The sequence below is a fragment of the Somniosus microcephalus genome, chromosome 29 (assembly GCF_052327205.1).
Source record: "Somniosus microcephalus isolate GS21.2 chromosome 29, FLI_Smic_1.0, whole genome shotgun sequence".
Taxonomy (NCBI): Eukaryota; Metazoa; Chordata; class Chondrichthyes; order Squaliformes; family Somniosidae; genus Somniosus; species Somniosus microcephalus.
In genome coordinates, this window is record NC_141015.1 from 35,644,560 (window position 1) to 35,667,232 (window position 22,673).

General features: G+C 47.8%; 1 long non-coding RNA gene across 1 annotated transcript in view; it reads left to right on the plus strand.

Annotated features, from left to right (window-relative positions):
• LOC147098634 (uncharacterized) overlaps positions 1-22,673 on the plus strand; it is a 679,602-nt gene that overhangs the window by 433,211 nt on the left and 223,718 nt on the right. The window contains exon 3 of the long non-coding RNA XR_015074208.1: positions 13,917-13,964. This is a non-coding gene — a long non-coding RNA (uncharacterized LOC147098634). The remainder of the gene's footprint in view (positions 1-13,916; positions 13,965-22,673) is intronic.

A 22,673-nucleotide genomic window follows, 5' to 3' on the forward strand; every position in this document is an offset into this window, starting at 1 on the left:
TGACAGTGTGGCGGTTCCACCGGGTGTCCCTTACTATGTATATACATAATTCCCTTTAACTTACCTTTGTATGTACATAACTTACCTGTTTGGGCCGTTGCCCCTTTAACTTACCTGTTTGGGCCATTGCCCCTTTAAGAACGCGACGTAACGCACTGACGTCACATCGCGTGTCGCGTAACACACTGAGATGTGAGCTGACCCAGCTCGGCCTTACACTCTCCTGACAGTCGCCGGCACAACTCGGCCTCCCGCTCCCGCGGTGGCCGCTGGCCCGGTTCGGCCGCCCGCGATGGCCGCCGGCCCGGTTCGGCCGCCCGCTCTCGCGACTTCGGCCGCAACGGCCAGCCACAGCTGCGCGCTGACGCAACGGCGCAGGTCACGTGACCGCCCAAGCGCGGGCAAACGCGCTAACGTCACGACGCGGTCACGTGACCACCTAAGCGTGGGAAAACGCGACCAAGCGTGATGACGTCATCACGCTCTCCACAGGACTGCGGAGTCAGTCCTCGTGGCGTCCCCGCTGGGGAAAGACCTACTTCACAGTGCTCCTGCATCCAGCCGCCTTACCTGCTGTATTTCGTCTGTTCTTATAAATAAACAACTTCTTGATTGTTCTTCTGAAGCCGAACTCAATTATTTAGTAGTCATTCGTCCGATACCTACCTACGTGAACACGAACTGCTTGACGGCCCCATTAGAAACACAGAAAAATAGGAGCAGGAGTCGGCCCTTCGAGCCTGCTCCACCATTCAATATGATCATGGCTGATCCTCTATCTCAGTACCATATTCCCGCTCTCTCCCCATAATAGAAACATAGTCTAACATTGGGCTGCCCCACAAGTGGAAGCATCTTCTCTACCCCAGGGTCTACCCGATCAAACCCCTGCATTATTTTAAAGACCTCTATTAGGTCACCCCTCCGCCTTCTCTTTTTCTAGAGGAAAGAGCCTCAGCCTGTTCAGTCTTTCCCGATACAGTAGTTATAACCTCTCAGCTCTGGTATCATCCTTTTTATTTTTTTTGGCACCGTCTCCAATGCCTTTTTTTATAATACGGAGACCAGAACTGTTCACAGTAACTCCCCGAGTGTGCTTTAACCAAGGTGCTGTACAAGTTCAACATAACTTCCCCTGCTTTTCAACTCGATCCCTCCAGAAATGAACCCCAGTGCTTTGTTTGCATTTTTTTTCTTTTACGGAAAGATTTTACCGGAAAGATCTCTGAAGCCAGACTTGGCAGAGATTGTGATTTATGGGCAGCGCAGAATAATTTTGCGGTGTAGGTGTATGTGCGGAGTGGTCGAACATTGGCGAGTGATACTTTTTTTTTTATATGCCTTTCAACCAAAGTGCTCTTGGAATCCCACATGGAATAGATTGCAGTCTAATTGATTGAAGTAGCAATATTCTAGAGTGCATTTTTTTTTAACGGTACTGAAATGTTTTGTTATATTCCTTTAATGGAGCTTTTACTGTAACTAGTCCTTAAGGAGTAGGACTCATTGGAGCTGATGTGCATTAATTCCGGGTTTTTTTTTGTGCGCTTCGAGATATTGTTGTGAATTTCCCATCACTCAGGCTAACTTCCTTGCTTATTCCAGACTCGGCTTTTAATTGTTTGCTTGTAAATAGTGTCTCACTGGCATAGTTGTTGCAGTTTTCTTTCTTTGGTTAGATAACCTGATCTGTGTGTTTTTTCTTTAAAAAAAATTATGCATTGGGAAGGGGGGGGGTGGGTGGCGGTGTATAACGTTGATTTTTTTTTTCACTGCTCAAACCTAGATTCTGAAACCACGTTGTCCCAGTAGATGGACAAGAAAGGAATGCATTCATCTAAGCCTTAGAATCACGCTCTCTTTACTGGCCAAACAATCCTCCATTTAATAATTATTTAGGATGATTTTGTTAGGAGAGGCTCCCTCCCTGTTTCCCCCGTTTGGCAAGGTCACTAGTGCTAAAACTTATATTCTCCATGACTTTTATACCTAGTGTAAGCTACCAGTTGGCCCATTTATCAATCAACATTTTCAATCAGTTTAAGTTTGCAATTTTAGGCCTTGACCATTAATTATTCCACGTAAAAATAAAAACGGAAAATGCTGGAAAAACTCAGCAGGTCAGGCAGCATCCGTGGAGAGAGAAACAGAGTTAACGTTTCAGGTCTGGGACCCTTCATCAGAACTGGAAAAAGCTGGAGATGTAACATATTAAGCAGGTGCAGAGGCGGGGGGGGGGGGGGTGGAGGTTTAGGAGGGGAGGAAGGAATTGGAAGAACATACTGTACTTTTGTAAGAAGCAGGAAAGATAAAATGGGAATGGCAAAAATCATACCATGAAAAATGGGGGCAGGGATTATTATCTGAAATTGTTGAACTTGTGGCGGTACCACTGGTTGTCCCTTACATTGAGACACATAATTCCCTTTAACTTACCTTACTGTATGTTTAACTTACCTTTTGGGGCCGTTGCCCTTTTAACTTACCTGTTGGGGCCATTGCCCCTTTAAGACGCGCCCTAGCGCGCTGACGTCACGTCACGTACAACGTGATGTGCGTGCGCCGGCACAGCCCGGCCTAGCGTCTTTGGCCTCAACGGCCAGCCGACGGGAGCGACGCGATCTTCCGCTCCCGCGGCAAGCACCGGCACAGCCCAGCCTAGCGTCTTCGGCCTCAATGGCCAGCGACGCAACAACGCGCATCACGTGGCGCCCTAAGCGCGGGAAACGCGAGCAACGTGATGACGTCACAACACAAACGCGATGACGTCATCACGCTCCCCACAGGACTGCGAACTCAGTCCTCGTGGAGTCCCTGCTGGGACAAGACCTACACCACAGTGCTCCGACAGTCAGCCATCTTACCTGCTGTAATTAGCCTGTTCCTGTAAATAAACAACTTGTTAATAGTTCGTCGAAGTCAAACTCTCTTATTTAGTGGCGATCTACATGAACCGCTACAAACTCGATGTTGAGTCCGGCAGGCTGTAAAGTGCCTAATCGAAAGATGAGGTGCTGTTCCTCGAGCTTACGTTGAGCTTCATTGGAACAGTGTAATAGGCCGAGGACAGAGAGATCAGAGTGTGAGTGAAGCAGAAAATTAAAGTGACAGACGACCGGCAGCTCAGGGTCACCCTTACGTAATTATTATTCCATATAGTTGCAGCTGTGCCCGGGACGGATATGCAGCTGTTGTGTTCCTATCTTTTAAATTCTGCTTTTGGGCAGCACAGTTTTAATACTTGGAATTCTAAAGATTCGCTCCTTTTGGGTTGCTCATGGAGGAAACCAACATTCTGAAGCCATTTGGAGAATCCCTTCTCGAGATAAATGAAAGTCTCCTTTGCTCGGTGCACTTTTCCAACTTGAACCCCCCTTTCTCCTGAAAGGTCTGAATCTGGAACCCTATATCTACTGACGCTGAGTTGTCCCTGCGTCTGGTTGAAGGGACAATCCTGTCCTGTTTGGAAGTAGCTTTACTGCAGGTTCAGCTCCTGGAAGAACCTCCACATTTCATCTCTCTCTCCTCCCCCAATTCCTGAAGGACCTGACTCCTATTGAGATACATTTCCTTGGGTGTTAGCAGTCAACATTCTGCCCACATGGCTATTCTGCAATCTTGAGTTGACGTCGTATCATCAAGCTGCTGAATTGTGGTAAGGGTAGGGGTACCCATCCGATCTGAGTCCAATCCCAGCCTTACCCATCACCCATACACAAGCACTTGACAGCAGGGAGCACTGGATAGCAATTCAGAGTGGGTGTCCTGGCTGATTTCTCTCCCTCCTCCCCAAACTCCATTGAGACGCAGATCAGCCAACTCCGCACCGGCCAGGGAACCACAACCAAGCTTTTCTGTCTTTTGTGTGGCTCAGTATTGCACCGTTTGTCTAGCAGGAGAGCAAATAGCCTACCCTTGTTGCTACGGTCAGTGTTCACTCCACATGATGCCTGTTGGAGTAGGTTTTGCTGCAACTGATGTTATAATACAGTGTCAGCTGTGGCTCAGTGGGTAGCACCCTCTCGCCTATGAGTCAGGAGGTCGTGGGTTCAAGTCCCACTCCAGAGACTTGAGCGCAAAAATCTAGGCTGATTCTTCAGTGCGGTACTGAGGGAGTGCTGCACTGTCGGAGGTGCCGTCTTTCGGATGAGACGTTAAACTGATGCCCCGTCTGCTCTCTCGGGTGGATGTAAAAGATCCCGTGGCCTTTATTTCGAAGTAGAGCAGGGGAATTCTCCCCGGTGTCCTGGTCAATATTTATCCCTCAACCAACACAACAAAAACAGATTATCTGGTCATTATCGCATTGCTGTTTGTGGGAGCTTGCTGTGTGCAAATTGGCTGCTGCGTTTCCCACATTACAACAGTGACTACACTTCAAAAAGTACTTCGTTGGCTGTCAAGTGCTTTAAGATGTCCGGTGGTCATGAAATGCAAGTCTTTCTTTTTAACGTTACTGTGGGACATTTTGCCCTGCCCACACTCCCAACGCCCTAGTTGTTGCTTATACTGTATGAACTTATAAAGGTCAAACTGACTCAGGCGGTGACGTCTTTGTCTAACCAGTTTGCGTCATTGTGTGGAGCCCCCCTTGCAACTCTCCCAAGTGCATTTTACTATGATGTCCCGACCCCTCAGTGCGCTATGGCGCATTCATTAAATTAATAAATGCGCTTTGATCTGGATTTTTTGATCAGTGTCTTGTCACCGACAGTAATTACCGCCATCGTTTACCTCATTGCTGGTTGTGGGATCTTGCTGTGCGCTAATTGGCTGCCACGTCTTCCTACGGTACAACAGTGACGATACTTTCTCCAACGAGCGAGCGTCTAACCACCGCCCCTTGACGTTCAACGGCATTACAATCACCGAAACCCCACCATCAACATACTGGGGGTCACCATTGACCAGAAATTTAACTGGACCAGCCACATAAATACTGTGGCAACAAGAGCAGGTCAGAGGCTGGGTATTCTTCGGCGAGTGTCTCACTTCCTGACTCCCCAAAGCCTTTCCACCATCTACAAGGCACAAGTAAGGAGTGTGATGGAATACTCTCCACTTGCCTGGATGAGTGCAGCTCCAACAACACTCGAAGCTCGACACCATCCAGGACAAAGCAGCCCGCTTGATTGGCACCCCATCCACCACCTTAAACATTCACTCCCTCCACCACCGGCGCACCGTGGCTGCAGTGTGTACCATCTACAAGATGCACTGCAGCAACTCGCCAAGGCTTCTTCGGCAGCACCTCCGAAACCCGCGACCTCTTCCACCTAGAAGGACAAGGGCAGCAGGCGCATGGGAACACCACCACCTCCAAGTTCCCCTCCAAGTTCCCCTCCAAGTCACACACCATCCTGACTTGGAAATATATCGCTGATCCTTCATCATCGCTGGGTCAAAATCCTGGAACTCCCTCCGTAACAGCACTGTGGGAGCACCTTCACCACACGGACTGCAGCGGTTCAAGAAGGCGGCTCACCACCACCTTCTCGGGGGCAATTAGGGATGGGCAATAAATGCCGGCCTTGCCAACGACGCCCACATCCCATAAAACAAATTTTAAAAATACTTCAAAAGGTACTTCATTGGCCGTGAATCGCTTTGGGACGTTCTGAGGACGTGAAAGATGCTATATCAATGCAAATGTGTTATTTTAACAGTGATTGGGGCGGGGGAAATCCAGACATTTCTCTCTTTAGCTGTCTGAAGTAGACAAGCCGGCAGCATCTGAACGTTTGATGGTGCCAGTTTGTGCAAATGAAAATAATTGCTCCGATATAATGACATTTTGTTTTTCCAACTTAAGTGGAAAATCTTTCCTCCAGGTTTGGTGACACTGAGAAACATCTGCTTTCGACATCTGTGCGCAACCAAATTACTGTGCTGAAGTGAGGCCTTTTTAATCCCTTGACAGCTGTAATATCTTGGAACGAGCTGTCATTATAGGATAGACAACGTTATAAGGACACGCAGGGGCAGCCTTAGGGAAAATGGCACCCTGGGCGAACTTGGATTTTGCCGCCCTGTCTTTTAAGTTTCAAAGTGTGTACTAGTATTCGCGAAAGTTTCAGAAATAAAGCTGTAATTGCAAAAGTTTTTATAATTTACTTCCCGCGGGTGCAAGCCCCCGACCTACACTTACCTAGCGCACCGGCAGTTGACCTCTTGGCCTGCGTGGAATTCCTCTCCGAGGCCTGTCCCAGAGGCCGGCGCGCTATGAGGGGCGTAGTTAGTGTGAAGCGTCCCCTGGGATCACGTGAGCAACAGGCAGCCAATCGGAGCAGGGAATGCTCCATTCATAAGTCTTGACAGATAGACCTGTCAAAACCTATAAATGCTGAGGCTGTAAAACTGTACTTTACCTTCAAATAAATTTAAAAAAAAATCACACTTTGTAAATAAACTATAAATGACATTAAATAACTATTTTAAACAAAAATTTAAATTTTTGAAAAAAATAATTTTATTAAAAAACGGGGCTAAAAATAAACTTACCTTGCTTTAAAGTATTTAAAAGTAAAAAAAACCTGTGGAAAAAATGTTTTAATTTTAAATAATTGACCACTTACCTTTGAAAATGAAGTCCTTACAGCTGCTTTTTACATTTCTAAAATGTGCAGACTTACCCGCACGTTAAAACCTGAAAAAAAAAGAGGAAGTTCAACGCGCACGCGCAGACTCCCGCGCGCACGCGTTCGACCTCTGAACCCCTTGGTTCAGAGGATCGGAAGTGCCAGTTTCCCGCGCATGCAAGATTCCGGCACTTCCATCGGGTCCACGCGTGAGTACTCCGTCCGTACTCACGCGTTGGGCCCCGAATTTCTGGGCCAATAAATAATAAATAAAAAGCTTTAGTAAAATCAGAAAATGCTGGAAACACTCGGCAGGTCAGGCAGCATCTGCGGGGAGAGAAACAGTCAACGTTTCAGGTCGATGACCCTTCGTCAGAACTGGAAAAAGCTGGAGATGGAACAGGTTTTTAAGCAAGTGTAGGGGGCGGGGGGGGGAAGGGAGGGGTGGAAAGAACAAAAGGGAAGGTCTGTGATAGGGTGGAAGGCAGGAGAGATTAAGAGACCAAAGGGACGATGGTGTGAGGCAAAAGGAGATGGTAATGGGACAAGTTAAGAAACAAAGGATGACTCTCGATGAAGTGTAAATGGCAATGGCAGGATGATCGACAGCTGCCATGTGAGAGAGAGGGGAAAAAAGATAAAGCTTTGAAATAAAAAGCTTTGTTCAGCAAGATTCCAAGACTCGGAAGGCGACTTTTTGTCCCTTTCCTGCTGCAAACTCTGATCCTGCTTGTGACCGGCTTTTAAAGAAAGAAAGACTTGCATTTCTATAGCGCCTTTCACGACCACCGGACGTCCCAATGCGCTTTACAGCCAATGAAGTACTTTTTGAAGTGGAGTCACTGTTGCAATGTAGGAAACGCGGCAGCCAATTTGCGCACAGCAAGGCCCCACAAACAGCAATGTGATAATGACCAGGTAATCTGTTTTTAGTGATGTTGGTTGAGGGATAAATACTGGCCAGGACACCGGGGAGAACTCCCCTGCTCCTCTTCGAAATGGTGGCCGTGGGATCTTTTACGTCCACCTGAGAGAGCAGACGGGGCCTCGGTTTAATGTCTCATCCGAAAGACGGCACCTCCGACAGTGCGGCACTCCCTCACTCCTGCACTGAGAGTGTCGGCCTAGATTTTTGTGCTCAAGTCCCTGGAGTGGGACTTGAACCCACAACCTTCTGACTCAGAGGCGAGTGTGCTACCCACTGAGCCACGGCTGGCACCAGAAGAAAAACGGCTCACACGCAGTGTTTTGAACAGGCTGCACGGCCCCCCAACAAATTAGTGGGAACATTGCTTATGACCGGTCTATATTTTGATTCACATTTTTAGTTTGAATTTTTTCAATTAACACCCACGGCGCCCCCCCCCCCCCCCCCCCCAAAACCCCAACCGACCACAGTGCCCTGAGCGGTCGCCCATGGCGCCAGGCCGGCCCCGATGCCAGGCTCCCAGAATCCAAACAACGCAAATAATGTAAAAGCTGCTTTTGGTCCCGTCGAGCCGAGAAAGCACTCGACCTCTCGGCTGTTGTGGAGCATGTTTCCTTTCATCAGTGTAATGTATCCACTCAACGGGTTTAAAGACTGTAATTCTCTCGAGCTTTCCTCTTTTCCCCCCCCCACCCCCCCCCCCTTCACCCTGCCAACCCTTTAGTATTTTCAGCATCTGATTTTATGCAGTCTTTGCAGATACAGAATTAAATAGCACATTAATGAAGAGGCTCTTTCATATTGTAATTGGCACTTGTAATGGATTTCTTCCACAAAACGTTGCTTTTTGAATCTGAGCGTCAGCGATGGAAAGGTTTGGTGAACCAGCGTTCTTTTGGAGGGGGCGGAGTTGCTTCACGGGGGTTTGCTAAATATCAACAACAACTTGTATTTGTATAGCGCTTTTAATGTAGTAAAACGTCCCGAGGTGCTTCACAGGAATATTATAAGACGAAAAATTTGACACCGAGCCACATAAGGAGAAATTAAGGCAGGCGACCAAAAGCTTGGTCAAAGAGGTAGGTTTTAAGGAGCGTCTTAAAGGAGGGGAGAGAGGTGGCGAGGATTAGGGAGGGAATTCCAGAGCTTAGGGCCCAGGCAACAGAAGGCACGGCCACCAATGGTGGAGCGATTATAATCAGGGCTGTTCAGGAGGGCAGAATTAGAGGAGCGCAGATATCTTGGGGGGGGGGGGGTTTGTTGTGGGGCTGGAGGAGAATTCAGAGATAGGGAGGGGCGAGGACATGGAGGGACTTGAAAACCAGGATGAGATTTTGAAATCGAGGTGTTGCTTAACCCTGGGAGACAATATAGATCAGCGAGCACAGGGGTGATGGGCGAACGGGACAAAATATCGGCACGTACGTAACAATAAGCTCGAATGTAATGCTTCCACTCTAGGTTGTAGGCTTCCAGAAATTTCACCACCGAAGGTGGCCATTCGGCCCATTATACCTGTGGGTGCTAGCTCCACTCAACCAGGGGTCAGGAGTCCGGCACAGACACGATGGGCCAAATGGCGGCCTCCTGCGCTGTAAAGTTCGATGATTCTGTTCCACACTGCTGCTATCTACTTTCATCTCATTTTCCCTGTATTTTTCCCCACATTCAAAAGGATGATTTGAAAAAAAGTGCCCTCATTTCTTTTTTATATTTCAAAACTAAAAAAAAAGAGACAGGTGTATTAATATAATCAGGGGAGAGGGGAACATGTTAAATAAAGCAGACAAACTCGGATAGGAATGATGAGTGAAATGATGACTTGCTACAAGTAATGGATGTTACGACATTGAGACAAAAGGTGAGTAAATAGCTAAGACAGTAGGAGGCCTCAGGAAAAGTAAAGAAGAAAGACTTGCATTTCTACAACGCCTTTCACGACCTCAGGACGTCCCAAACCGATTTACAGCCAATTAGGTACTTTTTGGAGTGTAGTCACTGTTGTAATGTTGGAACGCGGCAGCCAATTGGCGCACAGCAAGGTCCCATAAACAGCCATGAGATAAGTGACCAGATAATCTGTTTTAATGATGTTGGTTGAGGGATAAATATTGGACAGGACACCGGGGATAACTTGCCTCCTCTTGGAAATAGTTCCACGAGATCTCTTACTGAGGGGGCAAATGGGGACTCGGTTTTACGGTCTCGTCCGAAAGAAGGCAACTCCGACAGTGCGGTGATCCCTCAGCACTGCACTGAAATGTCAAGCTAGATTTTGTGCTCAAGTCTCTGGAGTGGGACTTGACCCCACAACCTTCTGAGGAAATGGGAGAGATGAAGAGCAAGGTGGTCAGATGTGGGATTTAAATAGGGTTGAAAAAGGAGGATATAGCTGAAGCCTGCAGTTAGTGTTCAGATGGTTGTAGGGTGCTTCGGAGAAAGATGAGACATTGTCCTTGATGCTTGCATGAAGCACCTTTTGGGTGAGGCCAATGGCCGAGAGGTCAGAGTGGGAATGGGGAGGGGGGTGTTGAAGTGGTGAGCCACAGGTAGCTCACAGTCACACTTCTGGACAGAACAGAGGTGTTCAGCAGAGCAGTCACCTAATCTGCATTTGGTCTCCTGAGTGTCTAGGAGTGAATACAGCATACAATTTACTTCCTCCAATCTGGTATACAGCAGTGCGGTGTTTTTAGGCTATGCTTTGTTCCCTTCCTTTTGCCTGGTTTCCCAGGCAACGCACGAGCAGCTTCGAAAAGGGTCGGCAACCTGCCTCCAGGTCCCGATAGCTTCTACTTTGGAACAATGATCAGACACAGCCGAGATTGGCCCGGGGATGGCTGTCCTCGACCTTTCCCCTTTCTGTCCCCCCCCCTTGTCACTCCCAGCCTCCCAGTGGGAAGATCTCTTGTCTGTGTTTAGCAATCACCCACAGTAAGATGGCTTGAGATTGGGACCGCACTGATGTGGAGTCCCACCCAACAATGACACAGTGCGCAGTTGCGTCAATGAACTGCGGCACCAGCAATCTTGCGTTCTTGAACCTGGTTGAGAAATTAAGCTATTAGTCCTCATAGATTTAATCTGGTTCCAAATTTAAATATTCTTTCGGCTGTTGCTTAATGAGTGCACACACGACAGACCAAAGCCCATATCCATTTCTCCAAACCGACTTTTTTTTTTCACACCTCCAGCGGTTTCAGCAAGGTCTGTTACATCCAAGACTTTGAAAAGGTTAATGATATTCCGTTCCCGTGAACATTTTGCTTCCATAGCCCGAAACTCCTGCTCTTGAAATGTGTTCGCATTACTACACTGAGTGTTGCAGCATCCTTGAAGAATGCGTAAGCGCACACTGATGTAATGCGGAGCAGTTGTCTGCCATGTAGACAATGTTAACACGTAGACCTTCGACAGCTATCGCTGTAACCTCCTCCAGCCTATGTTCCCTGTGGGTTTTTTTTGGCCCTGCGTGGCCCCTTTAAGGATCTGCGTGGGCCATTCAAAATACTGCGCATGCGCGGTTTTTACATTGAAATGCCAGCAAGCCGGCTGCATGGGTTCCCTGGAGCAATGCGCGGCCGCCCGCCTTACAGGGAACACTACCTCCAGCCCGACATTGCTCCGAGACCTTTGCGTTCCTCCAATTCTGGCCAATTGCACAAGCCCGATTTCCTTCACTCCACCATTGGTGGCCGCGCCTTCAGCTGCCTGAGCCCTAAGCTCTGGAATTTCCTCCCTAAACCTCTCCGCCTCGCCACCTCTCTCCATTTAAATTACTCTTTAAAACCTCCCTCTTTGATCAAGCTTTTGGTCACCTGTCCTAGTATCTACGCTAAAGGCGCCATTTAAATGCAAGTTGTTGTTGTTGCTGTGGCATAGACTCTTTCCCGACCATGTACAGTGATCTTGGAAAGCGAGTTACTGGAGTGTCGGCCTGGATTTTTCTTTTGCTCCAGTCTGTGGAGTGGGACTCGAACCCACAATCTTCTGACTCCGAGCTCCCAGCTGGGCCACGGTTGACACCTAATTAGGAGCGCAGTGACCGCTGTGTGGGCAAGCGAAATGGCTATTGTGCACCAGCAGCCGTCCCACAAGCAACCACGAAATGAATAGCCAGTCAATCTGCCTGTAGGGCCAGCGCACCGGGAAAACGCCCAGCTTTTCTTGAACCTCGAATGTCCACCGTGGAACAGGCAGCCACGACCTTGGTTCAGCTCCGCCAAAGTGTAGAGGCACAGTCGAACAATATATTTGAGGTTTCAGCACGTACTTGGCACAGTTAATATTTATACTCAATATATCAAAGTAGCACGAGTATGTTTCCAGTTAAGTCTTTGATGACGTGATTAAAAAAGGCAACAACCTCTCATCAGGCAACCGATCTGTTGGTTCAATATTTCTTGGCAATGTGCTGATTCAGCTTCATGGTGTCTTGTCTTTTCAAGTCAATTGTAGTCACCTAATCTGCTTGGTTATCGGCAAGCTTCTTTATCTCTCATCTCTCTCCTTCCTCTGCAAAACCACCTCAAACCCTCCTTCCTCCTCAGAACTACTAGTTCAAGTCAACAGTGCTCACCTTTCAATAACTTAAGTTCACTTAACCCCACTTCAGGCAATCTGACCAACCATTTAAATGATCTGATTCCGCTATAGAAATGTCCCTCGAATTGTATTGGTCAAAATAACTTAATGTTTGACCCTTTCACATTCCTGTGTGAAACATTCATACGATGACTTACTATTACTGATCATTTTGTCTCAAAGATTTTATGTCTGATGTTGACGACCACAAGACCAGAGAGAAATAAATAATTTGAGTCTTTGTTTCTTGCTCATCGCTCTTTATACTTTGTGTTGTCTGCACTTTGGCATCAATATCAGTTGAAGGACTTTAAAAGAATTAAGGCTTTAAGACATTGAACTAGCAAATCTGATGCGAAGGACTGAACTGAATCCACTGTGAAGCAGAGTAAGACCCATTCCTCCGCGGAGTTATATAGGGAAAAAATAGAAGATAGGAGCAGGAGTAGGCCATTCGGCCCCTCGAGCCTGTTCCGCCATTTAATGAGATCATGGCTGATCATCCAAATTCAGTACCCTGTCCCTGCTTTCTCCCCATATCCCTTGATCCCTTTAGCCTTAAGAAATATATCCAACTCCTTCTTGAATATATTTAATGAATTGGCCTCAACTGCCTTCTGTGATAGAGAATTCCACAGGTTCACCACTCTCTGGGTGAAGAAATTCCTCCTCATCTCAGTCCTAAATGGCTTACCCCTTATCCTTAGACTGTGACCCCTGGTTCTGGACTCCCCCGCCATCGGGAACATCCTTCCTGCATCTAGTCTGTCTAGTCCTGTTAGAATTTTATAAGTTTCAATGAGATCCCCTCTCATTCTTCTAAACTCCAGCGAGTATAAGCCTAATCGACCCAATCTCTCCTCATACGTCATACCTGCCATCCCTGGTATCAGTCTGGTTAATCTTCGCTGCACTCTCTCCATGGCAAGAACATCCTCAGAAAAGTTGCACTTTAGTGTCAGTTCTGGCCAAATGTCAATGTGAAGACACATCTTTGCACTGACTCTGCTGTTGTAGTGTCAGCCAGTGGCTCAGTTGGTAGCGCACTTGCCTCTGAGTCAGAAGGTCGTGGGTTCAAGTCCCACTCCAGAGACGTGAGCACAAAATCTAGGCTGACGCTCCAGTGCAGTGCTGAGGGAGTGCTGCACTGTCGGAGGTGCCGTCTTTCAGAGGAGATGTTAAACCGAGGCCCCGTCTGCTCTCTCAGGTGGACGTAAATGATCCCATGGCCACTATTTTGAAGAAGAGCAGGGGAGTTCTCCCCGGTGTCCTGGCCAATATTTATCCCTCAATCAACATAACAAAAACAGATGATCTGGTCATCATCACATTGCTGTTTGTGGGAGCTTGCTGTGCGCAAATTGGCTGCCGCGTTTCCTACATTACAACAGTGACTACACTTCAAAAAGTACTTCATTGGCTGTGAAGCCCTTTGGGACGTCCTGAGGTTGTGAAGGACGCTATAGAAATGCAGGTCGGTCTTCCTTTAAGATTGACTTTCACCTATAGTTAGAGGTGCAATATCTGGCGTCTTGACATACCAGGTTTAATGTTTGAGAGATAGGATCAGTTGTTGAATCCCGTTGCCCATAATCTCATATTCCAGTTGAATCTTAATGGACAGATGTTGAAGAAGGTGGAGTTTAGGATGCAAATTCTTTTCTCCGTTGCCCTGGGCTGTTATGTTGCTGTTTCCACTTGGGCTGTAGCACCTCTGGTTTTGGGGGTTGCTTTTTTTTGGTAGTTTTTATTTGATTGCCAAGTTCACGAAAATATTTTTGGCTGCAAAGATATTGATTGAAACTCTTTCTCTTCTTTTGTTCCAGATCTGCGAAGATGCCTTCTCACCTCAGTATAATGTTGTAAAGTGACAGGTAAGGATGGCGTACCTTGTATTAATACTACTCGGCCCTAGAGGCTGCCTGTCCTAGCCAGGCGGTCCAAGGATGTGGTCAGCCTATTTTATTGTGGACAATGGATCCAGTCCTTTGTTTCGGATGGTTTGTGTCACGTTCCTGTTTGAACTTGTTGGCTGGCTTGCGAGTAATATTCTGTACTTTGCACGTTCTTCCATAATTGCCCCCAAAAGAGACACTGGTTCTTGAATGAAAAGGTTCCTCCCTAAATCTGTAAGGAGGAATTCCCTTCCCTCTTTGCCCTCTCCCCTTTCCCTTTTTCCTTTTCCTTTCTTTCTCCCTCCAAAATAAAAATGATTTTCAATATTTTAAATTGCTACCATCTTTGGCTAAATATCTGCTTTCAAAGCAAACACTATCTATCAATGCACGTGCGCAATGAACGTACACAGGTGGTGACACTTGTTGGTCAGGCCCTCACAGACTGAGGCATTTACATACTTTGTGTTTCTAATGCAATACGAGGCATCTTAATTGGCTTCCATCCCAAACTCTTGGGGGGAGAAATTGAGTCGCGCCCCCCTTGGGACGCTGACTTCGCCGGGGCGCTACAAGTTAGTGCCCCCGTGGCCAAAATTGAGTGGTAGCACCCCAAGAGGGAAGTGGGGCACTACTGGAAGTGCCCCGCCTCCCTCTTGGGGCACTGCGAGGGGCTGCAGCACGTCGTGCCATGGTATTGCAGGCCTTCCTCCCCTTCTTAAAGGGGAGGGGTCTTGCGTAGCGTGACCCGGGGCCCAGCTGGGCCACTGGGGATCAGGAGTGCCGGCAAAAGAGCCCGGCGCTCAAGAGAAGTGCCGGGCTTATGGAGCGCAGCCGGCACTCCGTGGGGGGCGCGCGGGTCAGGAGGCCGGGGACGGGAGCGGAGGCAGGTGCTGGCAGTCGGCCAGCAACAAAAATGGCCGCCCGGCACCTCGCCTATAAATAGCACCGCCCCGGCCGCAGGTAGGCCCCCCCCCCCCGACCCCGTCGGACATAGCGACTGGCGGTAAGTCAGGGGGGTGCTACCGAAGATCGCGGCTGGGGCGTTAACGGTTAGCGCCGCTGCTAACCTCCTGCTGAATTTCACAGGAGGCATTGGCGGCGCCGCGCCTGGGTGCTGGTTGCTTTGTGCCCCGCGCTAACGGGAGATGCAAAGCAACTGAATTTTTCCCCCTGGACTTATGAAGCAAGTTGACCTAAAATTCAGCATTTTGGGGTTTCCCGAATAGCTTGGTGTTGATGTGCACATATCTGCTTGTTGTTTTGCTCTGTATCCCAGCATGTGACAATATATTGGTGTCGAGCGGTGTATATGGGCGCATGGTATGAATGAAGCACGAACCACACGTGTCATATGCTGCCAAAGGCAGCTGAGGGTGGATTTGTTCCACATGTCTCATGGTCAGACTTAATTGTGTTGCTTATCGGAATGAGCTGAACACCATCTAAAGAAAAAGACCTGCATTTAAATAGCGCCATTCACGGCCACGGACGTCCCAAAGCGCTTTACAGCCAATGAAGTACTTTTGAAGTGTAGTCACTGTTGTAATGTAGGAAACGCAGCAGCCAATTTGCGCACAGCAAGCTCCCACAAACAGCTATGTGATAACGACCAGCTAATCAGTTTTTGTTATGTCGATAGAGCGATAAATATTGGCCAGGACACTGGGGATAACGCCCCTGCTTTTCTTCGAAATAGTACCACGGGATCTTTTACATCCACCTGAGAGGGCAGTTTAACGTCTCTTCTGAAAGACGGCACCTCCGACAGTGCCGCACTCCCTCAGCCCTGCACTGGAGTCTCAGCCTGGATTTCTGTGTTCAAGTCTCTGGAGTGGGACTGTGAACCCACAACCTTCTGACTCAGAGGCGAGGGTGCCACCCACTGAACCACGGCTGACATGCAAAAACCAATTCACACCAGACTCTGTGTGAGGTTTAACAGCGCTGCTATCTCCGTCACTTTTCATTTGTTTCAGAAATGGCTCCCGGCAATGCTGTTACATATAAATATTTTCTAATCTGCTTTTAAGGCACTTTGAAGTGGACTTTTAGCTGGTAGAATAGGCAGCACCTCTGCTTAGCTAACATCAATGTGGAAACTGCTGCTGGGCGAACTCTGACCCTCAGAGTGCAGTCCGACAAGAGAATGCTGTTGCTCATCATGAATGATTGATGGGCAGTTCCTCTGTAAATACTCGCAGCCAGCGCGATTCTGTTTTAATGCGTAAAGCTGGGGCATTAAATAATAGATGCGAACGGCACTGAATAAAACCATTTCTTTCACGCATGGCATCATGTTCTGAGTGGTGTGTGCAAGATAAACCGCAAATGCTGGAAGCCTGGAATTTAAAAAAAATTAAAAAAAATACCAAATGCGGGAAATACAGTTTCTGTGAAGAGGTGAGATGGGTTGGGAAGTGAGGTGTGTGTGTGCAGCCCTTCATCAGGTTGAAAATCATTTAACTCTTGGCATACCAGAGATCAAGAAATGAATGAAAATGCAGAGCTGTATCTCTAACAATAGTTTATTTTTCTAAGCCTGTGCTGTAAAGAAACCTGTTTAGCAAAGTGGGTGTCACAATATTTGTAGGAACTTGGTTTCAGAGGCAGATCAGTACAGCGGTGGCTGGGTTCACCTGATGTAACTTTCTTAAAGGGAGTTAGATAAACACTTGAATGGGAAAAATTAGCTGGGCGATGGGGGAAAGTGCAGGACAGTGGGACTAATTGGAGAGCTTTTTCAAAGAGCCGGCACAGGCACGATGGGCCGAATGGCCTCCTTCTGTGCTGTGTCATTCTATGATAAGAACTGAAGGCTGGGAAATAAATGGGCGTTTCAGTCAAGATAGAGTGGAGGGGAAGGAGAACCAACAGATGGACCAATCACCGAGAGGGAGCTAATGGACTAAAAGCCTTGCTTAAGACCAAACTGTCGGATGATGCAGAGATATAAATACGACGGAGGAACGTGGGAGGGACAGGAGCTTGAAAAGCCACGCAAACCGAACGAGGGAAAACAGAATAAAAGCGAGAGAAAAACGAGTGGTACCCGCGGCAGAGGTGAAACTATCACTGAATATGCAAATGAGACACAGTAGCTCTGCCAATCATGAGGAAAGACAAAGGGGAGATGAGCTCAGACCCTCGTCGGGGCTGTGCTCCAGTCAAGGAGTCTCCACCCCAGGTGTCCACCTGTCTCCACCCTGACTCTACTGCCCCTTTGTTATTTAAAATTATATTTTTAATAGCTCCCCCACCCCCTCGCAAACCCTAACATTAGGTTATCCCCACAACATGCCATGACCGAGGGGGAGATTACCTGACGCACTCCAAGGTCTCGTCCAGTGCTTCTCCATAATGTTGGAGAAGGACCATTGTCTCCTCCCCCTCTCATTCCAGTGGCTAATTCAAAAATTTTTCATCCTTGTTTTCAAATCTCTCCATAACCTCGCCACCCTCCCTATCTCTGTAACCTCCTCTAGCCCTACAACCCTCCGAGATCTCTGCGCTCCCCCAATTCTGGCCTCTTGCGCATCCCCGATTTTAATCGCTCCACCATTGGCGGCCGTGCCTTCAGCTGCCTGGGGCCCTAATCCCTGGGATTCCCTCCCTAAACCTCTCCACCTCTCTCTCTTTTGAGAAGCTCCTTTAAACCTACCTCTTTGACCAAGCTTTTGGTCACCTAATATCTCCTAATGTGGCTCGGTGTCAAGTTTTGTTTGATAGCGCTCCTGTGAAACACCTTGAAAAATCACAAATGGAGTGGGGAGGGGGGGGTGGTTGGTGGTGCGTGAAGGGGAGGGGAGGGATTTAGGGGACAGCAGTTTACCTTCCAACCCACAATAAAGATAATGGGACCCAAATTCCTGGAATGGGAGAAGATACACTCTGGTTGGATCTCTCAAGGTTGGTCAGAACTCCAAACCGCCTGGCTCTTGCCCTGTTCCCAGTAGATCACAAATTCCAGTCTGCCGGGGGCGAGGCAGGCAGATCTTCTACCCATGGCCCTTCCATCTGGCAGAGACTTTGGAGAAGTGTTGCAGGGAGTTGCCAGGGGTACCCCAGGAATTCTGCCAGGTATGCCACCTGATGGGGCCCAAGGAGAGCTGGCGTAAGTCCCATTCTGGGCCTTCTAGAAAGGCCCCAAGACTGCCCAGATCAGATACCTTTCATTTAAAAAAAAAAAAGCCCAATTGCTCCCCTAGGAGTACTTTAAAAAAAAAATGTCTAGCCCTTCCCAGGCCTCAGAACAACCCCACCCCACTTATTAGGAATGGCATGGCTGTCATCCCACTGGCTCAGGTGTCCCCTTTACAGGCGCCGACCCTTAACCCTTCACCTGCGCGAATGACCCCAACCCCGTCAGTTGGGACCGGAGGGAGGAGGCCAACATTGTTGACATTTGCCGTCAGTTAGTCCCACTCCACTAACACTTTGTGCGCTGCCCTTTGGAATCCATGGTCATAAAGTTATACAGCACAGAAAGAGGCCCTTCGGCCCATCAAGCCCTGTCTATTCTAATCCCATTTTCCAGCACTTGGTCCTTAGCCTTAGAAACATAGAAGATAGGAGCAGGAGTAGGCCATTCGGCCATCCAAATTCAGTACCCTGTCCCTGCCTTCTCCCCATATCCCTTGATCCCTTTAGCCTTAAGAAATATATCCAACTCTTTCTTGAATATATTTAATGAACTGGCCTCCACCGCCCTCTGTGGCAGAGAGTTCCACAGGTTCACCACTCTGGGTGAAGAAATTCCTCCTCATTTCAGTCCTAAATAGCTTACCCCTTATCCTTAGACTATGACCCCTGGTTCTGGACTCCCCGGCCATCAGAAACATCCTTCCTGCATCTAGTCTGTCCAGGCCTGACAGAATGTTATAGGTTTCGATGAGGCAGCACGGTGGCATAGTGGTTAGCACTGTTGCCTCACAGCGCCAGGGACCCGGGTTCGAATCCGGCCTCGGGCGACTGTCTGTGTGGAGTTTGCACATTCTCCCCGTGTTTGCGCGGGTTTCCTCCGGGTGCTCCGGTTTCCTCCCACAGTCCAAAGATGTGCGGGTTAGGTTGATTGGCTATGATAAATTGACCCTTAGTGTTAGGGGGATTAAATACGTGGGGTTACGGGGATAGGGTGGGATATGTGTTGGTGTAGGGGTTACGGGGATCGGGTGGGATATGTGTCGGTGCAGGCTCGATGGGCTGAAATGGCCTCTATCTGCACTGTGGGGTTTCTGTGATTCTGAGATCCCCTCTCAATCTTCTAAACTCCAGTGAGTATAAGCCCAATTGACACAATCTCTCCTCATACGTCATTCCTGCCATCCCAGGTATCAGCCTGGTGAATCTTCGCTGCACTCCTTCCATGGCAAGAACGTCCTTCCTTAGGTAAGGCGACCAAAACTGCACACAATATTCAAGGTGCGGTCTCACCAAGGCCCTGTACAACTGTAGCAAGACATCCTTGTTCCTGTACTCGAACCCTCTTGCTACGAAGGCCAACATACCATTTGCCTTCTTAACCGCCTGCTGCACCTGCATGCTTACCTTCAGCGACTGGTGCACAAGAACACCCAGGCCTCTTTGCACTTCCCCTTCTCCCAATCTATTGCCATTCAAATAATCTGCCTTCCTGTTTTTGCCACCCAAGTGGATAACCTCACATTTATCCACATTATAGTGCATTTGCCATGTTTCTGCCCAATCACCCAACCTGTCCAAATCGTACTGGAGTTTCACGACATCCTCCTCACAGCTTACCCTCCCACCCAGCTTTGTGTCGTCTGCAAATTTGGAGCTATTACATCCAATTCCCTCGTCCAGATCATTAATATATATTGTGAACAGCTGGGGTCCTAGGACCGATCCTTGCGGTACCCCACTAGTCACTGCCTGCCACTCGGAAAATGACCCGTTTATTCCAACTCTTTGCTTTCTGTCTGCCAACCAGTTCTCTATCCAAGTCAATACCTTGCCCCCAATCCCATGTGTCTTAACTTTACACGCTAATCTCTTATGCGGGACCTTATCGAAAGCCTTCTGAAAGTCCAAATACACCACATCCACTGGTTCTCCCTTACCTATTTTACCAGTTACATCTTCAAAAAATTTCCATAGATTAGTCAAGCACGATTTACCTTTTGTAAATCCATGTTGACTTTGTCCGATCCTGTCACTGCTTTCCAAGTGCTCTGCTATTACATCTTTTATAATAGACTCTAGCATTTTCCCCACTACCGATGTCAGGCTTACCGGTCTATGATTCCCCGCTTTTTCTCTACCACCTTTTTTGAATAGTGGGGTAACATTAGCTACCCTCCAATCCATGGGTACTGGTCCAGAGTCTATCGAGTTCTGGAAGATGACCAGCAATGCATCTACTATTTCTAGGGCCACTTCCTTAAGTACCCTGGGATGTAGATTATCAGGCCCTGGGGATTTATCGGCCTTCAGTCCCATCAATTTTCCTAACACCATTTCCCTACAAATATTGATTTCTTTCAGTTCCACACTTTCATCAGACCCTATGTTCCCTGGCATCTCTGGGAGGTTATTTGTGTCCTCCTTTGTGAAGACAGAACCAAAGTATGTATTTAGTTGGTCTGCCATTTCTTTGTTTCCATTATAAATTCCCCTGATTCTGACTGCAAGGGACCTACGCTTGACTTCACCAATCTTTTTCTCTTCAAGCTTTTACTGTCAGTTTTTATGTTCCCAGCTAGCTTACTCTCATATTCTATTTTCCCTTTCTTAATTAATCCCTTTGTCCTCCTTTGAATCCTAAACCGCTCCCAATCCTCAGGATTATTGCTTTTTCTGGCCAATTTATATGTCCTCTCCTTGGATCTTATGCTATTCCTAATTTCCCTTGTTAGCCACGGTTGAGTCACCTTTTTTGTTTTACTTTTATGCCAAACTGGGATGAACAAATTCTGTAGCTCATCGATTCGGTCTTTGAATGTTTGCCATTGCCTATCCACCGTCAACCCTTTGAGTGCCATTCCCCAATCAATCCTACCCAACTCGCTCCTCAGACCATCGTAGTTTCCTTTATGCTGTGGTGTTTCAAGTGCTCATCTAAATGCTTCTTGAATGTTGTGAGGGTTCCTGCCTCTACCCCCCTTTCAGGCAGTGAGTTCCAGATTCCAACCACCCTCTGGGTGAAAAAGTTTTTCCTCAAATCCCCTCGAAACCTCCTGCCCCTTACCGTGAAACTATGCCCCCTGGTTATTGACCCCTCTACTAAGCGGGGGGCGGGGGGGGAAGTTCCTTTCTATCTACCCTATCTCTGCCCCTCATAATTTTGTACACCTCAATCAGGTCCCCCCTCAGCCTTCTCTGCTCTAAGGAAAACAACCCCAGCCTGTCCAGTCTCTCTTCATAGCTGAAGCGCTCCAGCCCAGGTAACATCCTGGTGAATCTCCTCTGCACCCTCTCCAATGCAATCACATCCTTCCTATAGTGTGGCGACCAGAACTGCACACAGTATTCCAGCTGTGGCCTAACTAGCGTTTTGTGCAACTCCATCATAACCTCCCTGCTCTTTTATATTCTATGCCTTGGCTAATGAAGGCAAGTATCCCATATGCCTTTTTAACCACCTTATCTACCTGCCCTGCTGCCTGTGTTCGAAGAAAGCAGAGGGGTAGCCCTAGATTACGAGCTTCAGTCCTGAGGCGGGGCTCAAACCCGCACCTGTCCGACTGGGACGGGAGAGTGCAACCGAGCCAAACTCGCACTTTGAAATGCTTCAATTAAATAGATTTTTCAGTAGGCCTGACTGTACGGATGAACAGAAACAGACTTCAGTAATCCTTCTGAAGATTGCAGAACTTTTATATATAAAAGAAAAACAAATTAAGCTGTGGGTGGACTCAGTAATTGGAATTCTTATTTATTAAGCTGAGGCGTTCAGAAGGACCACTGTTGGATACGGAAATAATTGCAATTGTGAATTTTGAAGCAGCCTATTTACTTTCAATATTCCTTGGGTTTTTTTTTACTCCGAAATACTGCTTCTGTCAAATTGTTTCTTTTGGGGAAATGTATTATTCAGCGATGCTGCGAGCACACAGAACATGCACGTCATTTAAAAAATATCAGCCTCGTGTCTGCAAATACAAGAAAATAATTAACAGTAGCCAAATAAATAACACTTTAAAAACAGACCCGCAGTGTCTCGTGTTGTGGAGCTATGATTACTATTGAAGCTTTGGTGAACCCAGACTTACACTGGCCTCGATTTTAAAAATTCTCACCCTTGTGTTTGGATCCCACCGTGGCCTCGCCCCGCCCCGCCCCTCCCTATCTCTGTAACCTCCGAGATCTCTGCGCTCTTCCAATTCTGGCCTCCTCCCAACTTCCTTCGCTCCACCATCGGCGGCCGTGCCTTCAGCTGCCGGTGCCCCGAACTCTAGAATTCCCTCCCTAAACCTCTCCGCCTCTCCTCTTTTAAGATGCTCCTTAAAAGCTACCTCATTGAGCAAGCTTTTGCTCACCTTTCCTAATTGTAACGATCAATAACATGTTATTCTATAGTGGACACTAGGTGGAGCCGTAGAGCTGTATATAGCTGTATGTATAAGACTACACTACCCAGCTGTATGATAGTAAGACTACATTACCCATGAGGCATTAGGCTACCCACAAGGCAGCAGTCAAGATGGAAGCCTCTACAAGATGCTGTAC